We start from the raw sequence: 25,701 nt of genomic DNA on the forward strand, positions 1-25,701 counted from the left end.
GAAGTACTCTTACTCTCACTGTTTTTGTTCATCCTCTGTCATCCAACCAGTTTGTGAATTTTTCTTCAACGAGGGAAATGAAAGATAGACTTTGTCCATTAATTATTTCTGTTTCATTAGTTCATCTCATGAGCTGTGAAACTAGCTTTAAATTCAGGGGGAAAAAATTAGGGTTTTATTCTAAAATTAAACCTCACATCCTCTGAAAAAAACTGAATACATGCTCCAGGCTTAATTTCTAGGCTCCCTTTTCTATATGTACAAGTACTATATCACTTCAATGATAAAATTTAGCACGATAGCACTAAGACATGGCTAGGAGCCTAACATGTTAAACCAAGGTTGCATGTGAGATTCAGTTCCAAAAATTAGAAAAACCTCACCCTGTGAAGTAATAAGAAAGTCCAGAAGTGAGTATATGGTTCCTTATTGGAAAGGAAATAGAAAACAAGTAATAGATAATAGCACACATTCATGGCAAACAGGCTGATAGATTTTGAAGACATTGTCTTAGGCTGGTAGATAAGTTTGTATTGTCATTACTTCACTTTTCTCTTTAAATTCTTATCTCCCAGATCCTGGCCTCCCCCACTGGGGCAGCAGTATAATATAAAAACTTAATAGTTGATCTTAAATTTAGCTGACATTTTTATATCCTTCACAACATACTCTTTTGATTGCACCCAAGAAGGAGATCATTAAACAGTAGCAGGAGACCAGTTACCAGACCATTTTGACTGAACAAAAAACACTGTGCCTTCTTGCTGACAAATCAAACAATATTCATACAATCATTACAATCAATTTCATAAATAAAGAGCTATTAACAACTGGAGAAAAATAGGAAAAAAATTCTATTTCACCTAAGTTCCTGCATCCTCTCCTCAAACCTCACAAAGTTTCAGCAGTGGAGGACGCTATGCATGAGAAAGAATGGACTTGGTTGAACTGGAGTCTCCTGTGAAGCAGATTTTGTCAGTCAGAAGGCAAGGAAACATTTCTGTGATTATTTCAGCCTATTTTTTTGTAGTAATTAGCCAGAGTTCCATTTTGCTGGGGCTGGCATCGCTCACAGCTCACTTATTATTATTTTTTTTAATTTAGGCTTTTCTTTCCCTTTTATAAAGTAAATTTACATATTTTCAGTCTCTCAATCCCTTCTATGTTTTATTTATGAATATAGCCCTTCTTGATGGTAACTTTAATGTGAAAGTGGTAGTAATTATGTCCCAGTCTGCTAGGTTAATCACTTTCCACATTCTCTATAGAGAAGTTTAAGGTAAGTAACAGTTTACAGTCAATATTAGGTTTAATTATGCTTAATGAGAGTTAGTGTCTCTGTTTACTAACTGCATTTAGGTGTGTGGATCCTAGATGAATTTTCCCTTGGCCTCATTCTGATTTTTTAATAGTGCCACTGTGTACTGTATACTCAATGCTTAAATCTATAAAGTTGTTCCTGGAGAACAAAGCAGGGAAGGCACCTGTTTCAGTTGAGACACCATTAAATGAGTGCAGCCTTAACACAACTGCATCTTTCTTTGGGAAGGAAGGTATTATTTTATAATGCTTTCCAAACAGATCCATTTGAGAGATTAATTATTGCCTAAATTTCAGATCCTGAGTAAGTCTATACATATAAAAAGCTGTTTCATACTAAGTACTATTATCACTAGTGGTTAGTGTAAAATTATAGAGTATTAAACACATCTAAGACTTTATTATATTAATCCTTCAATGTTATCATTTCAAATATTAAGACATAAAACTATTTTCACAAGTCACTGGTTTTGTCCCTCATTTTTTTTGCCTAAAAAATGTCTTTTGTCTTAAAATTGTATTTAAATTCATTGAAGCATATAGGACAAAACTTTTGTTTCCTTACTGAGCTATAACAATAAGCACCAAAAAAAATATTCAGACCTAGAGGGAATCCTGTAGTAGTGATCCAAAGGAAATTTAGTACACGTATTTTTCTTAAAGGATTCCTTTTTGCTATGTTGTGTTGTGGATAAATTTTGAGTAGAACTGAGTACTATAGTTAGTTTCTCTAAGTCTATTGATAGGCTAATCAATTCAACAAACATTTACTGAGAATCTGGTCTAAGCTAAACACAAAAATGAAGAAGGCATATTCCCTTCCCTCAAGAAGCTTACTGTCTGGGAAAGGAGACATACTTGGTGAAATAAAAAATTTGTTTACAATTAGTTTGAGAAATTTTTTGTCTTTTGAAAATTCTACCTTTAGTTAGTAATAACCTGACTTTACGTTTACTTTTAGGAAAAAAAAATAGAGGCAAACATTTCCTTAAAAACCACAAACTAATGGGCTGAAAAGGAAAATAATGCAATCCAAACTATATGCTTAATCAGAAAAAGACTTTATACTGCTTAGATCCTGTTTTAAAAGTATTTTAGAAATAACTAAACACATGGCCTATGATAAGTATTTGCCTCTTTTTGGAAAATTAATTTCCCCTTTTGGGGTTTCTATAAAGTTAAATTTTTTTTTTTTAATCTTAAAGTAGCACACTTCAACATACAAGGGAAATCTATTTTGTAGGAAAAAAATTTAGGAACAATACATTGGATCCTTTAAGAGTCACTTTCCTTAAGAGGTCTTTATTTTCAATGTCATCATCTAAATTATTAACTTTTCATATGAAATACATCATGCTAACAGTAGCCTAGAGAAGAATTTGAACAAAACCAAATTAACCATTTTTAAAATACTTGAAATACAATGGGATGGTTATGCACTTCTAAGAAAAATATTCAGATGTTTTTAAGTAATCATCTCTCCATAATATTTTAGATTTAATTTTATGAATTTAGCAACAAAGAACATGGTTTAGTACAAAATGAGAAAAATTGCTTTAGAAGTGAAGAAATCATCTAAATATTATTAGATTTTTATTAAATAGCAACAGAAAACTGTATGCTGAACTACTGTCAGATACATGCATATCGTCTTTTTATCCAATAAAAAAACACTAAATTCCTCCATTTCAAATACTGAGGATAACAGCAAAGTGTTCACACATCTGGACATCTTTCTGCACTTACCTAAACTGACCTTCCTGCTATGTACTTTCCATCTCAGTACCTTGAGCTATGCACATTTGCGAAAACCACTTGACCAGTTTATATTCTCCTTCATCATGCTACATAGAACCATCTTGAGAACCTTCAAATTACTGACAGACACTGAGCATTCATAGGCACCAAGTTCTGTATCCCTGCTCAGCAAAATAAAAAAAGGGAAGAAACCTAGAATCAAATAGTAATAAAGTCCCTCTCACCCTGATAAACATTATTTAAAAAGTCAGTCTCATACTGGCACCAGTTATATAAAACAAGTATGATCTTAGTGTTAACTTACAGGTTATTATATAAAAATTTCTATAGTTATGTATAACAGGCTTAATATATAAATATGCATAAATGTATTTGAATATAGCATGCATATGCAAGCCAGCTATTTATTATACTTGAATGTACATATTATATATATATATTTTTTTACAGGTAAACATTTATTCCTGAAATTTAAAGGGAAAATACTTAAACTATTTTCATAATACAAATTCTAACTGAAATAAAATGTCCTTTAAAAACTGTAATTAATGGATGTTGTGTCAAACAGTGAACCAAAGGGTCAAACCTTATAATTCACAGTTTGAGAGGTCATAGTTTAAATTATAACTTTAAAAAACTGATTATCTGTGAGTAATTTGACAAATCCATCTAATATACTCTGAATGCATATAAAGTCTTTTTGAGAGTAAAAAGAATGTATGTCCAAGTGGACAGCTGATGGAGGAAATGACCTTTTTACTGAACAAGGCTGAAGTTCAGCATAATGACTTGGAATGCCTTTGAATGAGCATGTAAGGCTGGAAGGCCAAACAATACACACGTCCAAAGAGAGCATAATGAACAATCTAATCGGAAGACAAAAATATTCCACACACATGTCCAAAGAGAAGAAGGAGAAAATATACATTTCCATCACCTGCTCTTTCATCACTGCTACTACTACCCAATTCACAGATAAACTCAAACTCTGGACCATTAATAAACAATCTTTAAAGAAATAATTGTTGTTTTTTTTAAATACTAGAAATTCCCATGACTTTTCAATCTGAGATTGAAAATACTTATGGAAGTCACCTATATCATATATAGTAAGCCAGATTTATAAAATTGTTTTCTTTATGACTTACCTTGAAAGCAAATATTGCTTCACCTATCTTTATCCCAAGGCCACCCACCCCTCAAGACATAATCTGAAATAATTTTGCCAGCCTGCATTTTTTAAATCTAGAAGTAAACCTCTATTAAGGAGGTAGACCATTGAAGATAATTCCTCCATTATAGACCAAACTTCTTAACCCATGCCAGAATTAAGAAGTCCAGAAAAATGTCATTTAGTTATATGTCTATGTTATAATATTTACTTATACGTGTATTTTATTTTCTTCTTAGTCCTTCTTTCTTATCAGTTCCCCAAAGGGGAAAGACTATGTCTCATTTTTTCAACAGTTATATCTTAACCCCTAAAAAGTTCCTGGCACAGAGCAGATATTCAATAAATATTTGCTGGAGGATGGAAAGAAGGAAGAGAAGGAAGGCAGGAGGTCTATAGTTAGTTAATCTCTTCTAGCATTATTTATGTGATTGTAGGAAGAAAAATTTGGAAAAAAGTGTATACTTTATTTAGTCAGTTTACCTACCCAGCAATTCACTGACCCATGCATCTATTCTAGAAACCAGAAAGATTTAAAACAGCTTCCAAAAGTGCATATTACAAGATAAAATAAATTAAAATAGATGAAAAATAAAAAGGATGGAAATTAGAGTGGGAAATAAGTGTTTATGTATGTATACATGTAAAGACAATTAAATCATAGGAAAGGAAGGGAATTTGCTTTCTTAATATCTTCAGTTTAAATTAATCTTATTATAACCACTTATTATAATGCTCTTATTACAACAAAACACTAAGAGATATTTACTAGTTCCTCACGTGGCCATGTACTACAGCAAACATTACATAACCAGGTTTCTTATATCATAAACCATAGAGTCTATTGTCAATTATAATAAAGTATAATGAGTAAGTTATAACAGTAAAAACATAGATTTTTGTGAGAGAGCAAAGAATTCTTCTCTGAACCAGAAAAAATGCTTGCCTGGTAATTGCTTTACTTTGATGCTACTATGTCCTGTTACATGTATCAGAAAGGAGACTTTTGTAAACACTGTTGGCTCTTGATGCGCAGGGAAATACACGCACTCAAATGTTACTAGTACAAAGGAGATCTGAACATGTAAATTATTATATCATAAGGAAACATATTTGAAAAACAGTCTGTTTCTTAAAAGTGAAAGCCAAACTCTGATTCCACTTAGCCTGGTAATGTTTCTGTCATTCCCTTGGACCAGCCCACACATACTGGGCTCTTGATAGGTCCTGGGCTCGACCATCTGGCCCTTTATTTACTTAATTCTTTTTTAACACTGACAAGTGTATTAGTAACACTTCCTTGATCACTGGTAAATATAGAACCACCACACAACTAAGATTTTCCCTAATTCTGAAAGTCACTAATTAGTTGTGGGTAGGGGTTGGGGAGTATTACAAAGATATGTTGAGCAGTACTACAATAAGTAATCTAATTCCCAAGAAGAAAGCATGTTAATCTGCTTCCCACTTCATTAGAGGAATAAAAAAACATCTTGTTATCACTAAAGCATACAAAAAGAGACCTGGATATTTGGGGGAATGGTAGATAGGGAGGAAGAATGAATGCAGCATTTAGTCAAGAAACACAAATCCCCTACACATCTTGGACAATGGTCATAGTTTTTCTTGGTATCTTTTTATTGCTCTATTTATCAGTGTGTTTCATGAGCATACTTTATTCAATTAACATAAACACAAGATTCCAAAGGAAAAAAATATGGTAAATGAATTCTATTTAATAGAACTGATCATTCTACTGGTACTTACGTTATGCATTAAGTAACTTTGGAAGCTGCATTAACATTTCCAAACCAGTAAGGTCTCAATTACTTGACCTTGCAGAATAAAATACTGTAGGTTTAAAGGAGAGAATACAGTTTCCAAAGGTGCTAATAAGTCATTTAGAGAGAAGATATGGTCTAATTATAAGTACTAAAACTGGAAATTTATGTATTTTAAGTCCATTAGAAAACATATTTATTTTTAAGTTTTTTTTTTCTGTTGAATGAGAGATAGTCTAACACTGTTTAATTTCCTATAAGGTTTAGATTCTTCAAAGAACATCAGCTAATTGTTGTCTGTGTTAACTCAAGCATCATGTTTAAAATATCATAACTCAACTCCCTGAAGCTAAAGATTTTAACTGTGTAAGGTTGAATCAGTTGTCCTCATTTCTAGGATCAAACAACATAACACCAAGCAAAAGCCTTTAAGAGACTATTTTGGGTTTCAGTCTATCTCCTTTGTTCGTTTTGGGGAAAGAATGATGTTCTCTTTGTATTTACCCCCAAATAACTATAATCTCAACTAAACACATAAAACTGTGGATTGTGAGGTAGGTGTAAGTATTTCCAAATCTTATAACTAATGAATAAAATTTAATTGGCTCATATGCAGAAGTAAATTGATAAGAGGCTGAAGAATAGAATAAACAAGGAGGGAAAAAGCACATTGTTTGCTATGTAATTTAAGAACTGTCAGAGAACTGGGGCATGTCTTATTTACTGGTATATGAAAAAAAGAATGAATGCTTTTGCATACAAATAAATGCAGGTATAGAAACATAACAGAGGTCTTGTGATACAATGGAACTTAAACTCCTCTGGGCAGTGATCAGCTAAGAAAGAACAGAGACAGTTAACAACGCAGTGATAACTAGCTGACAGATTTATTATTCATGGCAGGTATGTAAGCAGTCAGGGCAGAGATGTTGGTGGCCTCTCCTCATCGAGTAGCTTTGCCGGTACAGACTAGATGCCTGGAACCAGGCAAGACACAGAAACAATAAAACCTAGAGCCAGCTAAGGGAAGATTCAGCACAATCCATCTCCAATTTTAAACAGTACTAGAAATCTCCATTGAAGAATGTTTTTCCCTTGGGATTGGCATATATTGTATTTACAGGATATTGACCAACACTCCTCTCTATTTATCTTACTGTGCTTAGCAACATACCTGAAACACCTACCCAGAAGTTCCCAGTATATTACAGAAAAGTGACTTTAACATTAGTTGGCAAAAATTTCTGTTGATAGGTATGTCATTACATGAACAGATGGTCAAAGTGAGTCCATTTCACTGACAGTATATTACATGAGTCATTTTATCTCTGAACAACCAAACCAAGCAAAAGCACGGCACAGAAGAGGTCATTGTGCCTTCCCTCATTTGGTTGGCAGCTTTATCTTTGAAATATAAAAATAAAACTAACATGGACTATAATCCTCCATAGTACCATTTCCGCATAACATATAATAGAGTTTTTAAGTATTCATATTTAAAAATCATCCTGATATTTGTGAAGATGGAAAAATACAAGGGATATTTTTTATCTTTCAACACCATGATCTGCAGTAAAAGGAGAAAAAATAAAAGTCATATTTCCTATTCTTCAGTTTTTTATCTAACCAACTGTTTATAAGAAGAAAGCAAGTTACAATTCTTTATTGGTATTCACGTCTTTTAATAAAAGCTCATGAAAATATATTTAAAAAAACAAATCTCCATAAAAAATCTATTTTCCTTAGATTATTTTTACTGAATAATTTTAAAATATAACAGCCGAAATATTCATAACCAAATGAATTAATAGTGTAGCAGATATCCAATCACCAATTACTACATTTTACACCATGAGATCTCTTGAAATACACACACACACACACACACACACACACACACACACACACACACACACACTACTATTTGGATTCTTAGTATGATAGCTTCATCAATATAACCAACCCAAAATATAGTTTACCTTGATTTTGTAAAATGAAAATAAATATTATGAAGCAAAAGAAAAACTAAAAGTGTATGTATATAACAGCTAGCAGTCAAAGCAACAGCTGAAAATCATACTGCTAAAATGCATCTACACATGTGGCTGTGAAAACTTAAGTGCAAAGAAAATCCTGGTTACCTACCTTCAAAAGGAGCTAATGAAGTATGAGATTTAAGAGTACATCTTTAGTACTTCTGTACCTTAAAATATTACCGAGTATTAATTTTTCATCAAGTTGTCATTTTCTCTGACATTTGGTTTTATTAATCAAGGCATTTATCATTAATTTGTAGAAAATATCATAATTAAGCCAAATAAAATAAAATCCTTAAAAGGTTAAAATTAGAAAGCAGGTGAATGAGAACTTTGACATTACCCTGTTGACATACAGGAGCTTTTTGAAAGTATGGGAATCAAGTTTTTGCAGTGAGTTTGGTGCCTCAATCTTAGGGCTGGCTGGTTTTTTAAAATGTTATAAAGATTTGATTTAAAGCTCTCTGACAGTTTTGACATTCAGGTGAAAGTACTGCTGCTGCATTTGGAACAATTTGCATATCCCACTGCTAAACGGAATGTTTGAGGTGTGCACTGGTGTAAAGAAATTAAAAACAAGCTATCATACATGCTTAAGTGTATGTATTCACAAAACTGATGGTTGGATCACACCACCCCATCTCCCTCCAATGTAATCTGTGATTTACTCTTCTATAATAAATTACCCTACCATGTTATTCTCGCTGGAAGATCTAACCATGCATGTAAGAAGCAAAGTAATTACAGTCCCCTCTTGTTTCAGAAACCTTCTTCAATCCCTATGAGCTCTTTATACACAATGCAGCAACACAAGTCTATTGTAAAGTTCTTGCCTGAAATTCTGGATTTCTGACTATGAGTCGCCACTAAATCTTGTCTGCACAGTTTCATTGTTCCCCAAAAATGCATGTTTATTTCTTATAGTTAGTTGTAAAGCTCTTGCTGAAGAGGAATTGGTACTGACTTTTTGACTTTGAGCCAATGTGTCTATTTAAGAAAAGGGTGAGGTATAAAATCAGAAGAGTTCCAAACTGATTTAAAAAACAGGGGAGGGGCCATAATACATTCCCAAATAGAAGGATCAAGGGGTATACAGCAACACCCAATTAGGTGACATATTCCGAGATGACACAAGGTTTCTTCTTGTTTTGACTTATAATTTCAGATTGTTTTAGGTAGGCATAGAAAATTTTATTTAATGTGCTAAAGGGCAATAAAGAAAAGACCTGAGGCAGTAAACCCAAGGCCTTTAAAATTATGAAACTTTCCAGGAAGATAAAAACCTATTGAAGAAAATATCATTGGATATTACCTTTAGTCTTCAGAGTCTCAAAGGGCAATTCTTAACACTTCTTTTTGTGTGACTGTAAAAGAGAAATACTTAAACTTAGTAATCTGCCAAGGAAACAATTTACATTTCCATAATATCTTTACGACTAGTCATGAGAAGTAGGTAGTTGAGTTTGTGTATGCCAACTAATATCTATAGTTTTTTGTTTGTTTTGTTTTGTTTTGGCCGCGCCATGCAGCACATAGGATCTTAGTTCCCCAACCAGGGATTGAACGCAAGGCCCCTGCACTGGAAGTGTGGAGTCTTAACCATTCGACCGCCAGGGAACCTCCAATACCTATAGTTTTAAAAAGAAAAATAAAGGCTAACACATTAATTTGTCTATGTGCAGAACAAGTACTCAGTAAAATATGGCACGAATTTACAATTTAAACCACTGTGTACAGGGTTTAGATGGAGAACAGAATATTTATTATAGTATTATTAGAAGCTTTATTAATTTATACAAACAGATGTTTTTACATTTATATATATATTTTTTGCAGTACGCGGGCCTCTCACTGTTGCGGCCTCTCCCGTTGTGGAGCACAGGCTCCGGACGCGCAGGCTCAGCGGCCATGGCTCAAGGGCCCAGCCGCTCCGCGGCATGTGGGATCTTCCCGGACCGGGGCACGAACCCGTGTCCCCTGCATCGGCAGGCGGACTCTCAATGCTGCGCCACCAGGGAAGCCCCATTTATATTTTTTAAATTAAAAAAACTGATCTAAAAAACCCCACTAATCTCCAATAGTCTTTATTACATTTATTTGTTTATTTTTAATTACCAGAGATTTTGCAAAGATCTACTACCCATAATACACTGGTAAGCACTGGTAATTTAGGAAGTATACAAAGATAAAATACAAGCCCTGTCTTCAAAATATGAGTGAGGTTGGAGAGATTTTCCTAAAAAAGATAATCTAAAGAGAATAAAAAGTAAATGGGTGGAAAGAAACAGGGAGTAGAGGGTAACATGCTCAATAGAGCTTGAACTGGTCTTTAGTACCTAATGCACTGATATTAAAACATGGCTTTATGATCCCTGTCTCAGCAAGCAAGGCTAATAGGAGGGTCCTACTCAGATTTGGAGGCAGGGATGTCAAACAAATGGATCAGTCACTTTTAAACTATCTTCTGACCAAATGCTTTTGATAGTATAGAATGAAAACTAGGACCGGGAGCAGTAAAGCAGGCAGGATGCTGAGGTGACTTTAAAGCCAATTTGGTGAGTTAAAATATAAAAAGATTTAACTAGAAACAACTCTCCTATTAAAAATTGAGTTTGATATTGTATGTCCTCGGAAAGTGTTCTCTCTAAATTTGCTATGAAATCTTACTGAGGACCTTAATGTCATATTTACTAATAATCTCCAGAGATTCAGCCATTCAAAGTCTCAAAAGCAGTTTTACTAATGGAAATGCGTAAACATAAGCCAATCCTGTAAACGAGTACATGTACAGTAAAAGTTCTATTAAAACGAAGAAGGTCTAAGCGTTTTAACTGACTAGATCTTTAAGATGCAGAAACAAAGGGAAAACAAAGACTCAAACAACAAACCATACCAGCGATCCTGAGCTTATGCTGTACTAATAAATAAATGGGATCCAGAAAAGGAAGGTGATGGTTCTGCTAGTCAGGGTACCTGAGTAATACCACACTTATTCTGCAACATCAACTTTAGAAGAGGCTCTGAAAATTAGAATCTGCTAGGAGTGAGATAATAACTATTAATCATGGATAAACAGAGGATAACTAGGAATGGAAAAGAAAAAACAATGTTCAGGTTGTACGGATGAGGTGGGGAAGGATACTTTGGAGGAAATTAATTTGGCCATTACATGATATTTTATAAAAGTAATTTTAATTTATTTATTGTCTGTCTTCCCTACTAGAATGGAAGGGCCATGAGGTCAGGCCTTGTCTCTTTCACTGTATCCCCCATTTATATGAATAGTGTCTGCTACATAGTAGGAGATCAATGAATATTTATTGAAGGAAAGAATCAACAGCCTGACCAACCTATGAAAAGGCACTAAGTCTACATCTATTTACAGATGAAACAATTTAAGCTTAAAGAAGTTAAATGTTATATATTAAACTTTGACCTTTTGCAACTGCAAACTTCTACAACCCATTTTTCATAGTCTTTCACTCAATATTCATTCTAGCAGGGAAAACAAACAATAAGCAAATAAATCATTAAACCAATAATGTCCTATAATTAATACTATGAGGACAAACAAAGCAAGGTAATAGCACTGAGAGTTACATGGGCTGATATTTTAGATAGGTCTGGACAGAAAATCTTCTCAGAGAGGGCAACAATAAGAAAATTCCTGAGTGAAGTAAGGAAAAGAGTCAAAAAAATAATATCTGGGGCTATATGGGCTGTTATAAGGATTAAAGGAGATACACACTACCTTTCTTAGTATTGGCTTGCAAACAGTACTCTCAATAACTATTATTTTATTATGTTGCTATTATTTTTATAAATGGTGAATTCCCCCACTAGGTTATAAATTTGTCAAAGACATCCATTTTTAATTCCCTACAGCTCCTTCAATAGTGCCTAGAAAGAATTCAATAAACATTTATAGAATTGAAAATATGAAGACACAATTATCAGTTCAGTAATTAGAAAAACAGACCATATGAATATGAGAAAGTTACCATATTTCATATGCCTAAATCAATCTAATTCTGTTAAATCAATGTCACTTAATAAGTAATCATTTATGGATTAAAAAGAAAGGAAAGAGGGAAAATATATAAAATGGTTAGAGCCAATAAGTCATAGATAAAAAAAGAGTAAGAAATAATCAGAAAAAAATGAAGGTATTGATACTAGCCCACTATCTTGACCATTCACACGTTCTTTGTCTTCCTCCATCAGATTAATACATGTTTCTAGCGCAAGAACCCTATAGCGCAGGCAGCTGATTCATTTATGTGTTCTTAATACAAGCACAGGGCCTGGTGTATAGTGAACAGTCAATAAATCTTTGTTGAACTGAATGGAACTAAAATTATTTTTACTAGTTCTGATGTTTTAAAGCTAGTTTAATTTTTTTAAGTGATAAAATAGAATAGGAGATTACAATAAAAAAATAACAAGTATTAGGTATTGGCTCTGCAGCAAAGAAGTAGAAAACAAGGTTAGCTTTTACCAAAGACTGAAATATAAGTGACAGTGTGATAACTGTCATTGGAAGAGACAGATCTGTGGAACAGACCATAGGGACTTCAGTATGGGGTAAATATTACAGGTTGCATTTCCAGAGTGTTGAGATATTTGACTCATTAAGTGATCAAAAAAAAAAAATTGTTTCCTACCTTTGCCATGCACCAAAATAAAAATCAGATTGATATATCTGAATATAGTAAGTAAAATAATCAAAGAGCTTTAAGAAAACTTATGTATATAATTTTCTGAACTCCAAGGTAAGAAGGCCTTTTGAAGCACATAAGTAATGGTATATAACATAAGCACAAAGATTTATGAATTTGACAACTTAAAACTTTTATAAATCCAAAAGTATCTTGAACAAAATTAAGATGTCTACAACAAATAAAGACAAATATTTTAACATATATGATATTCATAGTGTTAATAGTCTTTATCTAGAAAGAAAGAAAGAAAGAAAGAAAGAAAGAAAATATCTCAGTTTTTCAAATGAACAAGTAATTCACAACAGAAGAAACTTAAGATATATATGAAACAATATTAAACTGTAACTACAATGAAAGAAATGCAAATTAAAATAGCCTAAATATTGCATAATAGTGAACTGGATAAATTTTATGTGATATAATGATAAGCTTCCATTAAATATGGCAAGTAAAAATTTATAATACACCATTAAGCTTAAAATTCAGGTTGTAAAATGGTAATGATATTAAGATAGCAATTTTTAATAATTTGTGTATATATAATATATGTAAACTATGCAAATTTTTGGTCATATGCATATATAAATGTTGATCTATATGTATGTGTGAGTACATATGTATTAGAAAAAAATATGTATTATAAAAAGCATGTAAGCACCTATATACTAAATTATTCCCAGTACTTATCTCAGATATTAAGATATAATAGATATTTTTCTTTTTACAATTTCCTTCCAAATATTCTACAATACATACAAATTACTTTTCATGAAGACAAAAAAAATCACTAAAACAAGACACTTAGTCTATGGTGCAGAAAAAAAATTAGATGATATATCATTAGATTTCCTGAATGTTAAGAAAGCCATTTGAAAATATCTATCTGTCCTATTTTTGGTGAAGGCCACCTCCATTAACTGCATAGATTTTTAAAAAAGAGGTAAAGAAGAGAAGAAGATGTAGTGAGGGAGGGAAGAAATAGAACAACAAAGCAAAAAAAAAAAGAAAGTAAAAGGAAAGAAAAATAAGATTTGTTAAAAAAAAATAAAACAGCAATCACATATAATGGTAACTACTAGATTCCTAGAAGCCAAGTTTTAATTGTCCACATATTTGATCAAATTTTCAAGGAAAGGCACAGCCTGGAATGTAGAAATTTTAAGAAGTTTGAGGTTATATTTATACAGTAAGCATACAATTATAAAAGAAAACAGATAAAACATGTAACAGTTTCAGCAATAGGACTGCTACAGAGAGACAAACAAAATTTGCCATGAGAACAAATGAAGCATCAGTTTTAGAGGTAGGAGGAGTATAATTTCAAATAAGTAAAAATTCAAACAAAGCAAATGACAGGCTGGGACAAAATGAATAGAAACTGTTAAAGACTATTTGTTATCAATAATTACAGAAAATGTCTTCATCATTAAATAAAAATTTAAATACAAACTTTGGTTGTATCTGATCAAAGATGCCAAATGAAAACCAATTTACAATCCTTAAAGAACATCAGAAAGAAAGAACCTGTACATATATGGTCAAGAGGATAAGACATATTCTAAGACTAGAAAAGACTAATTTAGTTCTAGTTCATCCATAATGGTGCTTCTGAAGGTGGAGGTATTCATTCTGGCTTTGAGTATTATCAAAGTTTTTGAAACACCAGAGAAATCTGATAAGTTCTGTGGTAGACTTCTCCAAGAATCCATAAAAGTGACCTGGCTAAACCCTACACTAAAGCCATCTAAAATCAAATCAAATTCCATTGCGCCAGAGCTCTAGAGCAACAGAAGACCATTCACCTGACTCAGTTATTCTTTCTGTTAGGTATTTCAGTTTCCCTTCCAAATAGAGGGGAAAAGTTCAGAAAGATTATGTACTAAATACTGCCTTTAACCCTAAAATCCAATCGATTCCTTTTTTTTCTCACTTGTCTCTTTAAAAGTAACCCAAGCCAGTTCCTTTATAATGTGCAGCTTTACTCAGTTTATTTTTAGTTCCCAATAGCAGAATGCCTTAAATAAAATCTTAAAAACCAACATACCAACAAATAAATAAAGTAAAACACCATGACTATAAAAAGTACATAGTCTAACCTGCTTAATTATTAACAGGTAAACAGAATGCATTTCTGAATTATTTACTTAATCTCCTTCAATTAAAAACTTCAAAGTTTTTAAGCTTGGAATGTGTACCCTTTCTAAGGATCCATAAAACAATTATTTAAAAATATTCTATTAAGACATTTTAATAAAAGCAACTAAAAACACCAAAGTAAATGTGAATTTAAACATTTGCATAAGTGCATAAGAAGTACAACACATTTGGTTTTTTTGTTTTTTTGCGGTACGCGGGCCTCTCACTGCCGCGGCCCCGCCCGCCGCAGAGTACAGGCTCCGGACGCGCAGGCTCAGCGGCCATGGCTCACGGGCCCAGCCGCTCCGCGGCATGCGGGACCCTCCTGGACCAGGGCACGAACACGCGTCACCTGCATCAGCAGGCGGACTCTCAACCACTGCGCCATCAGGGAAGCCCTACAACACATTTTTAAGATTTCAGAGTTCAATAAAATTCCCTTTCTCCCAACTTCCCCTTGTCCTCTTTCAGATACTTTATTCCACAGTGCCTTTGGACAGAATGAGTAGAAATATTCTGTACTAAATTATATTAATGAGATTGATATAATAATGGTTTTGAAGCAAGCATTTATATAATGCTTTTACTCCTAAGCATATCATAAGAAACATACAATTATGAAACTATTGCAAATGTTAATAATTCTGAAACTAGGACAAGAAAGAACAGTAGACAAAAATCACCATTTTCTCTGGACAAAATACCAACTCAGCTAATATACTGAAGAATGATTGCTGCTTGACATAAGTAAGCATTGATTACCTGGAATTCTGGCTAATTAAATTTTCTGGCTAGCTAAGTGTTCACCAGGGAGAATAAAATTTTCATTTTGATCCTTTTAACTAAAAACCTAAAATATACTATTCGATTTTTCTGCCTTGGTAAATAGGGTATTATACTTCTATCTTCACTGAAGACAAAAAATTTATATTGCTTCAGAGGACGGTTCTTACTCTTTTGGGGGATCATAATTCTCTCTGAGAAGATGATAAAAACCAAGAATCTCTTTCTCTAAAAAAGTGTACATGTTCACAAAGTTTTGAATAAAATTTCCAGGAGTCCACGAACCCATGTAAAGACCACTTGTCTTCTAATTTTACAGAATTCTAAGTAGGTGGACATCAGAGACTGTACTGACTACACAGTGATCTCAAGACATAACAAGGATGTTTAAAGTTGCTTTTTGAAGATGCCCCTAATAAGGAACTATCATCTTATGATTTGTCTCCTTTTTTTCAAAAAGAGGGGTATAAAAACAATTCTGCTTAATTTAACCTTAATCTAAATGTTAAATAATGTCTCCTTTTAGGACAATTGTACTACCATTGCTTTGAGTTTTAAAACAAAATAGTGCTGTTTTCAAATCATTCCACATTCTAGAAGTGGCAACAATTTTCTTATACATTTGTAACTCTTAGAGAAGGCAGGGTCAGAGAGAGAGCTACTTAATTTTTACCTTTACTTCTAAAGATTATCAGAAAATAGCAAATACATAAGCATTTCCTGTATTCAGGTTTTGTTCTATGTATATTTATGTATATTTACTTAATGTAAAATTTAAAAAAAAAAACCTCTAAGAGGTAGTTACCTCAAAATCAGATATCACTATCCCTATTTTATTGATGTGAAACTGAAGTGAAACTGATATGAAACTGAAGCACAAAAAGATTAGGAAATTTGCCAAAGATCACCTCTCTACTGAGTGGCAAAACCAGGATTCACACCCATTCAATCTTCTTGCAGAGTCTATACTCCTACAAACCATACTACATTTGCAGTTTCTATCCTTCATGAGGTGATGGGTTTTCTTGTGTGGTTTTATATTTAACACAAGTCCACCTCTTCACTACCATATAAGAAATATTCATAGTGTTGTGCTCAGACATAGCCATTTGGGGAGTTGTTCATAAGTTACTGACAAAACTAACACCACCTTTGTGACAGTTATATACCCTTGTAAATTTCCCAGAGTCAACTACTCAGAGGAAAATCCTATGATAAAAGCTGACCCCTCATTTCCTTTTCGGAAATAGCTCTGATGAGATACAAAATTGAGTGATTATATATTATTGCGAGGGCCAACCAAGATAAGTGGGCCATATTATCATAATAACAGCTCCCAAAGGTAAGACTGTCTGTTATTCCTAATTTGTCTGAAGAAAGGAACAAACCAGATTATATGATTTTTACTTTCTAGTCTGAAATAGTTTCTATGAAATAGAAATATTAAAGTAAAATGTATATTTAGTGAGGGCAGGCAAGTTGCTTCAGTGACTAAACCTGCCACAACATGAAAATTTTCTTGGCATATCTTTCTCACTGATAGATTGAGTGTTCACAGAGATAGCAACCAATTTGTTGCTCAGGATTTGCTTTCAGTATACCAACTTTTACATTTTGAGTAGTCCCATTAAGAGTAAAGTTTGATGAAAGAAAGAAAGAGAGAAAGAGAGAAAGAGAGAAAGAAAGAAAGAAAAAGAAAGGAAGGAAGGAAGGAAGGAAGGAAGGAAGGAAGGGAGGGAGGAAGAAAGGAAGGAAAGGGAGAAAGAAAGGAAGGAAAGGGAGAAAGAAAGGAAGGAAGAAAGGAAGGGAAAGAGAGAGGAAGGAAGAAAGGAAGGGAGGGAGGGAGGGAGGAAGAGAAAGAAAGAAAGATGGGAAGGAAGGGAGGGAGAGAGGAAGGAAGGAAGGAAGGAAGGAAGGAAGGGAGGAAGGGAGGGAGGAAGAGAAAGAAAGAAAGACGGGAAGAAAGGGAGGGAGAGAGGGAGGGAGGGAGGAAGGAAGGAAATCCCATCCTTACAGTTTGTATAGGAAAGCTTTCCATTTTAAACTTGTTCCATTTAACTTTTATTGAATTACTCCCTACATGTAAATACAATCAGGGAGGTATCAGTGAGAGACAAATATAAAAAGGCAAAATAAAGCAGAATGTTCAGAGTCCTGAAAAATTGTTAAATATCACATAGACAGGAAAGAAGGTACAGCAAATTCAAATACAAATACAGATGCAAGACTACAGAACAAAAAGGACCTTGGTAACTGAGACAGCTTTCCTTTATTAGACCCAGCTTCTGTTATGAAGTAATTGATTGCAATGTAGCCAAACCAGGCTGAGAATGAGAACCTGGTTAAAATAGAAAGTATGCCTGGAATAAAACATCATCCTTGGCTCCTTTTGTCTTTAAATCATCCTACATACCATAATAAAACAAATATTTGGAAATCATCAAGTTATTATCTTATTCCCTATAATGATTCCCTACCACTTACAATATCAAATCCTTTGTGCTTGGTTTTCAGAGTCCTCCATAATCTGGTTCCATTATGTATCCTCTCTTCAAATAATGCAGAAATTGTACCCTCCAATCCAATCAGGTAAGATTTCAAACCAATATACATTGATTCAGCAAACGTTTTTTTGAGCCTACAGTGTGTCCAGGAGTGTTCATGTAACTGAAATCTACACAGTCTTGGAGCCAAAGAATGAAGTGCTAACCTCCAATTTCTCTAAAACTCTATGTGAATTCTTTCTCCCTTCCCACTCTTCTCTTATTCCTATCCAGACACCTATTCATGACCTTATCTTGGATTCAACAATAATTGATTCAAATAAAATTAATTCAATCACTCTGATTTGACTTCAAAAACCTACATATCTGTTTAAAAACTATTGATTCTTTGGGTACCTAAGAAAACATGCAGAGGGCCACCCTGTTACTAACACTCTCCCACAGACACAAAACATGGTGGATCCTAAATTAACACAACACACACACACACACACTCTTTCACTAGGATCTAGATACACTGGTCTTCTTTCTATTCCTTTGTGAGGCCACAACTGGTTGGGGCTTTTGAACTTGTTCTACTAAAGGCTCTTCTCCCAAATCATTTCATGGTGGCTTCCACTTCTCATCATTCAATCTTAGCTCAAATGGTACCTTGTTACTCTTTATCCCATTATCCACCCTTTCTGACACAAATCACTCTTTATCACTCTCTGCAATCATTATTTTTTAAATTTATGAACTCATTCATTGCCCATCTCCCCACATTAGGTAGAGCTATACACTATCCACTGCCAAATCACTTGTTTCTGGGCATTATGCCTGGCACGCAGTGAGCACTCATATATCTGAGGAATGAATAAACAAACACAAAAAAGTAATTATGAAGTTAATATTCAAGCCATAAATATTTATCAAGCACCTACCATGCACAGGTGATTTTTTTTAGTTGAATCACAGGCTGAGGAATGCTCTGTTCCTAATATAAGTACTTTGGGAGAAAGGTCCAAGATAAATTTGATGACGCTTATTTTGAAAGATTTCTAAACAAAATAGATTTTTACAGAATAAGACCTAAAATGCCTCCATATTTAAGACTAACAACACTGTTTTTCTCAGTCACAGTTCCCTTCACATTTCCCCCATTAAACCTATTGATATATCATCATCAACTTTTATGATGTCAAGGACAGTTGAATGGAACTGAGTGAAGGCAGTGACAGTGTCACATATGTCATTTTGGACCTTTATTGCTGAAACGGATGGGTCAGTCCCCATGAAACACAGAAGATTTAGTGTAAGACTAAACCCTAAGAGTAGTAACATGCACGAATTCACTCCCTCCTTTATACAGTGTACAAATATTCTACCTATGCCCAGACTTGACAACAATTCTAATGCTTCTAAAGGTTAAAAAAAATTCATGTAGACTGGGGATCAGCAAACTACCTGTAAAGGGCCATATGATAAATATTTTAGGTTTTGTAGGTCATGTGGTTTCTGTCTCAAATACTCAACTCTGCCATTGTAGCAGGAAAGCAGCCAAAGGCAATAAATACATAAACAAGGATGCCTGTATTTTAAAAAAAAACTTTATTTAAAAAATAGAGAGTGGGATCATCAGGTAAATGCAAATCAAAACTACAATGACATTCTGAGGTGGTGCCCACCAGCACCAATGTCCACATGATGGGAGAAGCTCCCAGGAATGGCTGCTAGCAGGGTCTACATCCCCAGGGTGAGTCGCAGTTGCCTCCTGCTTCTCTGGGAGACTCTCTAAGACCAGCAGGAACTAAGGGCCCTACTCAGGTGGAGGACGGTGACATCATGCTGAGACCCTAGACTAGTGGGAAGCAGAGGTTGATGATTGAGATTCCTGGAACACCACCCTTGTTACTTTATCACCAACCAATCAGAAGAAAGTCATACACCCTGAAGTCATCACCCCAAATGTTGCCTCTTCCCTGAAAACCATCAGGGAGTTCAGGTCTTTGGAGAACGAGCTGCCTGTTCTCCCTGCTTGGCCCTTGCAATAAACCTTTCTCTGCTCCAAAAGAAATAAACAAAAAAATCACAATGAAATATCATGTCACAACTGTCAAAATGGCTATTACCAAAAAAGCAAGAAATAACAAGTGTTGAAGAAAAGGGATATTTTATGCACTGTTGGTAGAAATGTAAATTGGTGCAGCCACTATGAAAAACGTATGTGGGTTTCTCAAAAAATTAAACAGAACTACCATATAATCCAGCAATTCCATTTCTGGTTATTTATCCGTAGGAAATGAAAACACTACCTTGAAAAGATATCTGCACCCCCACGTTCATTGTAGCATTATTTACAATAGCCAAGACTTGGAAACAACCTGAATACCCATCCATGGATGAATGGATTTTTTAAAAAACTGTTTTATATATACAATGGAATATTATTCAGCCATAAAAAGAAGGAAATCCTGCCACTTGTGACAACAAGAATGGACCCTGAGGGCATTATGTTAAATGACACAAGTCAGACAGAAAAAGACAAATACCATATGATGTCTCTTATATATAATGGAATCTTATGGAATCTACAAAAAAAAATGTACTGTAGATACAGAGAAGAGATTGGTAGTTGCCAGAGCTGGGGGGCGGGGGTGGGGGGTGGGGGGAAGTGGGCAAAATGGGTGAATGTGGTCAAAAGATACAAACGTGCAGCTATAAAATAAATAAGTCCTGGGAATGTAATGTACATCATACTGACTATATAGTTAATAATACTGTATTGTATACTTGAAAGTTGCCAAGAGAATAGATCTTAAAAGTACAAGGAAAAAAACTGTAACCATGTGGGGTAATGGGTGTTAATTAGACTTACTGTGGTGATCATTTTGCAATATATACATATACAGTATCAAACAATTATGTTGTACACCTGAAACTAATATAACATTATATGTCAACTATACCTCAATTAAAAACAAACAAAACAGAGAGTAAGACAGATTAGTTGACCATTGATCTAAATTCATCAATAAAGCCTATGGAATTTCTATATAGGGCAAACAGAGCAACAAAATATGATTAGAAGGGGCACTAGGAGAACTTGTATTAGAAGTCATCTTTATGTGATATGCATGTTGCTTTTACATGAATTGTATGAGTATTTAGGGGGATCAATAGAGATAATGGGGGACCCAAACCTCTCAGGTCACCCTTGTCACTGCCACCTAATCCCAATTTGGGTATATTTTTAGCACTATATTTTGGCCTTAAGTAGATTCATTGTCTTTCCATAAATATTCAATCCATTAGATTATTTGTATCCTAATTTTTAAATTATTTTTGAAAAGCTACAACAAATACTCAGTTGAAGTTAAAAAATGCATTCCCTTTATCCATGCTAATTCTGCAATTCTATTTTAAACAACTATTAATTTTGTCAGACATGATTTGTTTGTAATAAACTCATCTTGTTCATTGGTCATGATTCCTTTGTCTTTAAGATATTTACTGATTTTTCTTCCAGTATTTTATTGAAAATGTTGTCAAGCCATTTCAAGCTACATTTTCATTACATTCATTACAAGAATTGTTTCTTCCTCAAAATCTTTTAGGTCTTCTAAATTTCCCAATTAAAATAAACCTTCCTATATCTGAAGTACTAAACACTCCTTTACCTGATTCGGGTTGATAACCATCTCAAAAGGTATTTTAAGCTTCTCAAAATTGTATCCCAACACCAAAATAGCTACACAATTAAATAAAACTTGGCTGGTAAAGATTCTAAATGATAGTACATTGATCCACATTGTCATGAGATGCATTATTTATTAATTAGTAACATTATCATTTTCTATTCTCTGTATTACAGTTGCTATGATAAATCCTACTGCCAATCAGCTTTCATTAAGTTATCAGGCCTTCTATTTGTGATAACCAATAAACTGTACTCTACCTTTCCAACATGAAATTCTGCTTTATCTGTTCTGGCCACATAAACCTCCAGAACCTACGGTGTCAAAATATGTTTTAAGCTTCAACTAGGCCTTTGCACAAATGCTAAAGCTGTAAAATCTAAATGTAAAGTTTACAATTAAGCTACATCAGCATGTCATACAACTATGAATTTTAAAATAAAATAAGAAAATACAAGATTTTAGACAATATTATAAAAGCTGCTTCAATTGGATTCAGTATTCAATAAATGAAAACACTTGAGAATCCTAGTAAAAGTAAACCTTGAGATGGTTGAAATATCCATTCTAAATAATGGGAACATTTAGGTAATTATCTATACAAAACAAGGATCAGGCTTTTTGAGGTCATAAAATGCTTGACCTTCCCAGGTAAGATGAACGTGGAAAGCTTACCACTAAATTACACAATAGGAATAAGACTGTTGAATCTATCTGAAAAATAACATTTTCAAAAGCTCCATAAAGTAACTGATTCATTAAATAAATAATTGGAAAGATTTTTTTTCTCTTTTCTGATATGAAGGAGAATCACAAAATGTTGCAATATTTGCAAAAGAGGATGAAGTGTTCACGTCTCACTTGTGAGACTTGAATACCTTTGTTACCTATGCTCTTGTTATGTATAGAGAATGCTGAAGAAAAGCAGTTCCAAAAGAACACAGGTTTGCTGATACTGGGTTCCTGTTAATATCACATGATAGATTAGGGGCTTTCACACACAATCAAGCTGACAGTCACTTACTCTGCACTCAGAGGGACCAATTTTCCCCTGTAGACATAAGTACAGTACAAATCATAAAGTGCCAAAAATTGAGTGTAAGTGCAAACCGCTCAACTTCACTCAGGTGTCAGCAAAAAGCACCAGTTTAGCTATATGTGAAAAGAAGTCAGATTTAAGGAGTTGAAGGGGAGGGCAGATTGGAATTAGAATAGTTTATTATCTCTGCTACAGTTCATCTGCCTCACTGAAAAGAAATAAACCTACCTTGCCAAAGATTTGTCTTGTTTAGGTACAAGCTGTCTTATCAATGCACTCTCGCCCACACCCCATGCTCTCCCTATCTCCCCTCCTCTCCTAAACTGTCTTTTTCTTCTTAATAGTCTAATAGTCTCTTTTTCCACCTAAAATCTTTAACCTCTCTTGTCTCCCTCTTCCTTGCTCCCACCACACACACACACACACACACACACACACACACACACACACACAATACTCATTGCATGATGTTAACTGTTAAAGGATATTTTCTTTGAAAAAAATCTCATACGATTTTTGATATGACACAGAAATATGATAGCCACTGAAGAATTAGGGCAACATGATCCAAATCAAGTGCTAGATACATTAATATACTTACTGTGCATCTTCTGTAAGGGGATTACCATGCTATAAACACCCTTAATAAAGATTCACGTAAAGATCCTATTGGACATACTAGAAGTAAAGACAGTTTATTATGAAATGCTAATCATTTCAGTAACTACAGCAGATTCCACTGATGTGATTTTATCTCTCACTTCAAATACACAGGTACTTAGGATAATTTTGATAATTAAAAACTGACCTAAATTAGAATGAAAGACAGAAAAGGAAATCTCTGAGTATCAGAAAAGAACAGATAACTCAAAGCTAGAGCCCAGGGTGGGGCTCAAACCTTGTTGAACCCTAGGGCATCATACCCACATATACCCAAATATTTGGGACGATATATAGAGTATTAACATCAATGTGTGGACAAGAGACAAGACCTAAAGCCAGTGAGAGGGGTGAAGGAGCATCTCCATGCTTATTAATGGATGTACTACCCATAAGCTTAGGAGTAGGAAAAAATCTATAGACTGGCTTGAAGAAGTAGTAAGAAAACTTAAATTCTTCTTAGTGCTCTGGGTGGTTATAAATAATAACAATCACATAAAAGAAATATGAAATCCAGATATGTTCCATAGTCACCTTAGGAATCAGCATTTATACTATATTTTGGGGACAGAAAATCCAAGCTTAAAAATTAACACAAAAACAATCAGGATTTCCTTAGACTCTTATGGGCACAGATCTTAAGTCATGGGATAGAAGAAAATGCTAAATCATTGGAAGGACCATCAGAACTCTCACAGAAAACAACTTCGTTCAACTGAAAATGAGGTCACCTTAATATCAGAAACTGCTATTCTTTTGTTCATTCATTCAACAACTATATATTAAATGCCTCTTTTATGCAGGTACTATTTTAGACCCAGAACGTACAGTAGTAAATAAAACACAGTTACTATCTTCAGCAGTTTATGTTCTAGTAAAGGAGACAGTGAACACATAAATATAAAATATAATATCTGGTACTAATAAATGCCACAAGGAAAAAGCAGGATAGGGAAAAAAAGACTGAAGATATGGAGAAGTAGATATTTTAATGCAATGTTGACAGAAAGGCTTTCTAAGAATGTGAAATTCCAGCAGAACACTGAACAAAGTGAAGGAGTCAACCAGGAGGCAGAAAATACTTCAAGAAGTAAGGAAAAAAAAAAAACAGTAAAGATACTTTAAACAATATAATTAATAATTTTGGACTAACTTATGTGTAGAAATTTTTCCCCTCAAGGACTACATATTTTTTTCAAGCTATTGTGTAATATTTATAAAATTCAATAATTATTGATCCATAAAAGAAGACTCAACAAACACCAAAGAATTTATATCATAAAAACCATGTTATCTGACCACAATGCAATAAAATCAGAAATTAAAACAAAACATACAGATTAAAAACCCATATATATTTGGAAACTAGAAAACTCAGTTATAATCAAATAAGCCATGAATCAAAGAAAAAAATCAAAATGGAAATATTAAATATTTAAAACTGAACAACAATGAAGACACTACATATCAAAACCTGTGGGATGCAGCTAAAGTGATACTTAGTGGAAAATTTATGGCCTTTAATGCATCTATATGATACAAAAGAAGTATAACTAATTAGGTAAGGATCTAACTTAGCAAGTTAAAAATATAATAATAGCAGAATAAAGCCAAATAAATAAGGAAATAAATAATAAAGATTAGAACAAAAATTAATGACATAGAACAAATATATAATAGAGCCAAAACTGGTTCTTTAAAAAGACAAAATATTAGGTTAAACCATATGAAATTGCCAAAGTTCAACTTGATAATAAAACCTATACTGATCAAAATAATATTAATTATAAACTATGAAGCAGGAAAAAGGAACAAATTAGAAACTTTAGAAATGAAAGAATGTATCTCTAAGACAGAGGAAACATTAAAATATCTAAGAGAATATACTGAACAACTAAAGGACAATTTACAAAATCAAGTGAGATGGGAAATTACCTGGAAAACTGTAACATACTGAAATCAATACAATAAGAAATAGAAACATTGAATAATGTTATGATCAATAGTTGATAATGAAATTGATACTAAAAATAGAGAGCATGAAAAAGGAAACATATATCCTGATCCCACTTAAGAACTTAGATGCAAAAACTCTAAATAAAATAAGAGCAAACC

General features: G+C 33.6%; 1 protein-coding gene across 13 annotated transcripts in view; it reads right to left on the bottom strand.

Annotated features, from left to right (window-relative positions):
* The window catches only part of ZBTB20 (zinc finger and BTB domain containing 20), a 797,904-nt gene that overhangs the window by 605,506 nt on the left and 166,697 nt on the right, over positions 1-25,701 (bottom strand). For 11 of the 13 annotated variants that reach the window (XR_009519244.1, XR_009519245.1, XM_060010674.1 and 8 more), the window contains one exon: positions 9,379-9,430. The exons of the other annotated variants lie outside the window; for them this stretch is intronic. The gene's annotated coding sequence lies outside the window, so the exon portion shown is untranslated. The remainder of the gene's footprint in view (positions 1-9,378; positions 9,431-25,701) is intronic. 13 annotated transcript variants of the gene reach the window in all.

This window comes from Delphinus delphis, chromosome 4 (assembly GCF_949987515.2).
Source record: "Delphinus delphis chromosome 4, mDelDel1.2, whole genome shotgun sequence".
Classification (NCBI taxonomy): Eukaryota; Metazoa; Chordata; class Mammalia; order Artiodactyla; family Delphinidae; genus Delphinus; species Delphinus delphis.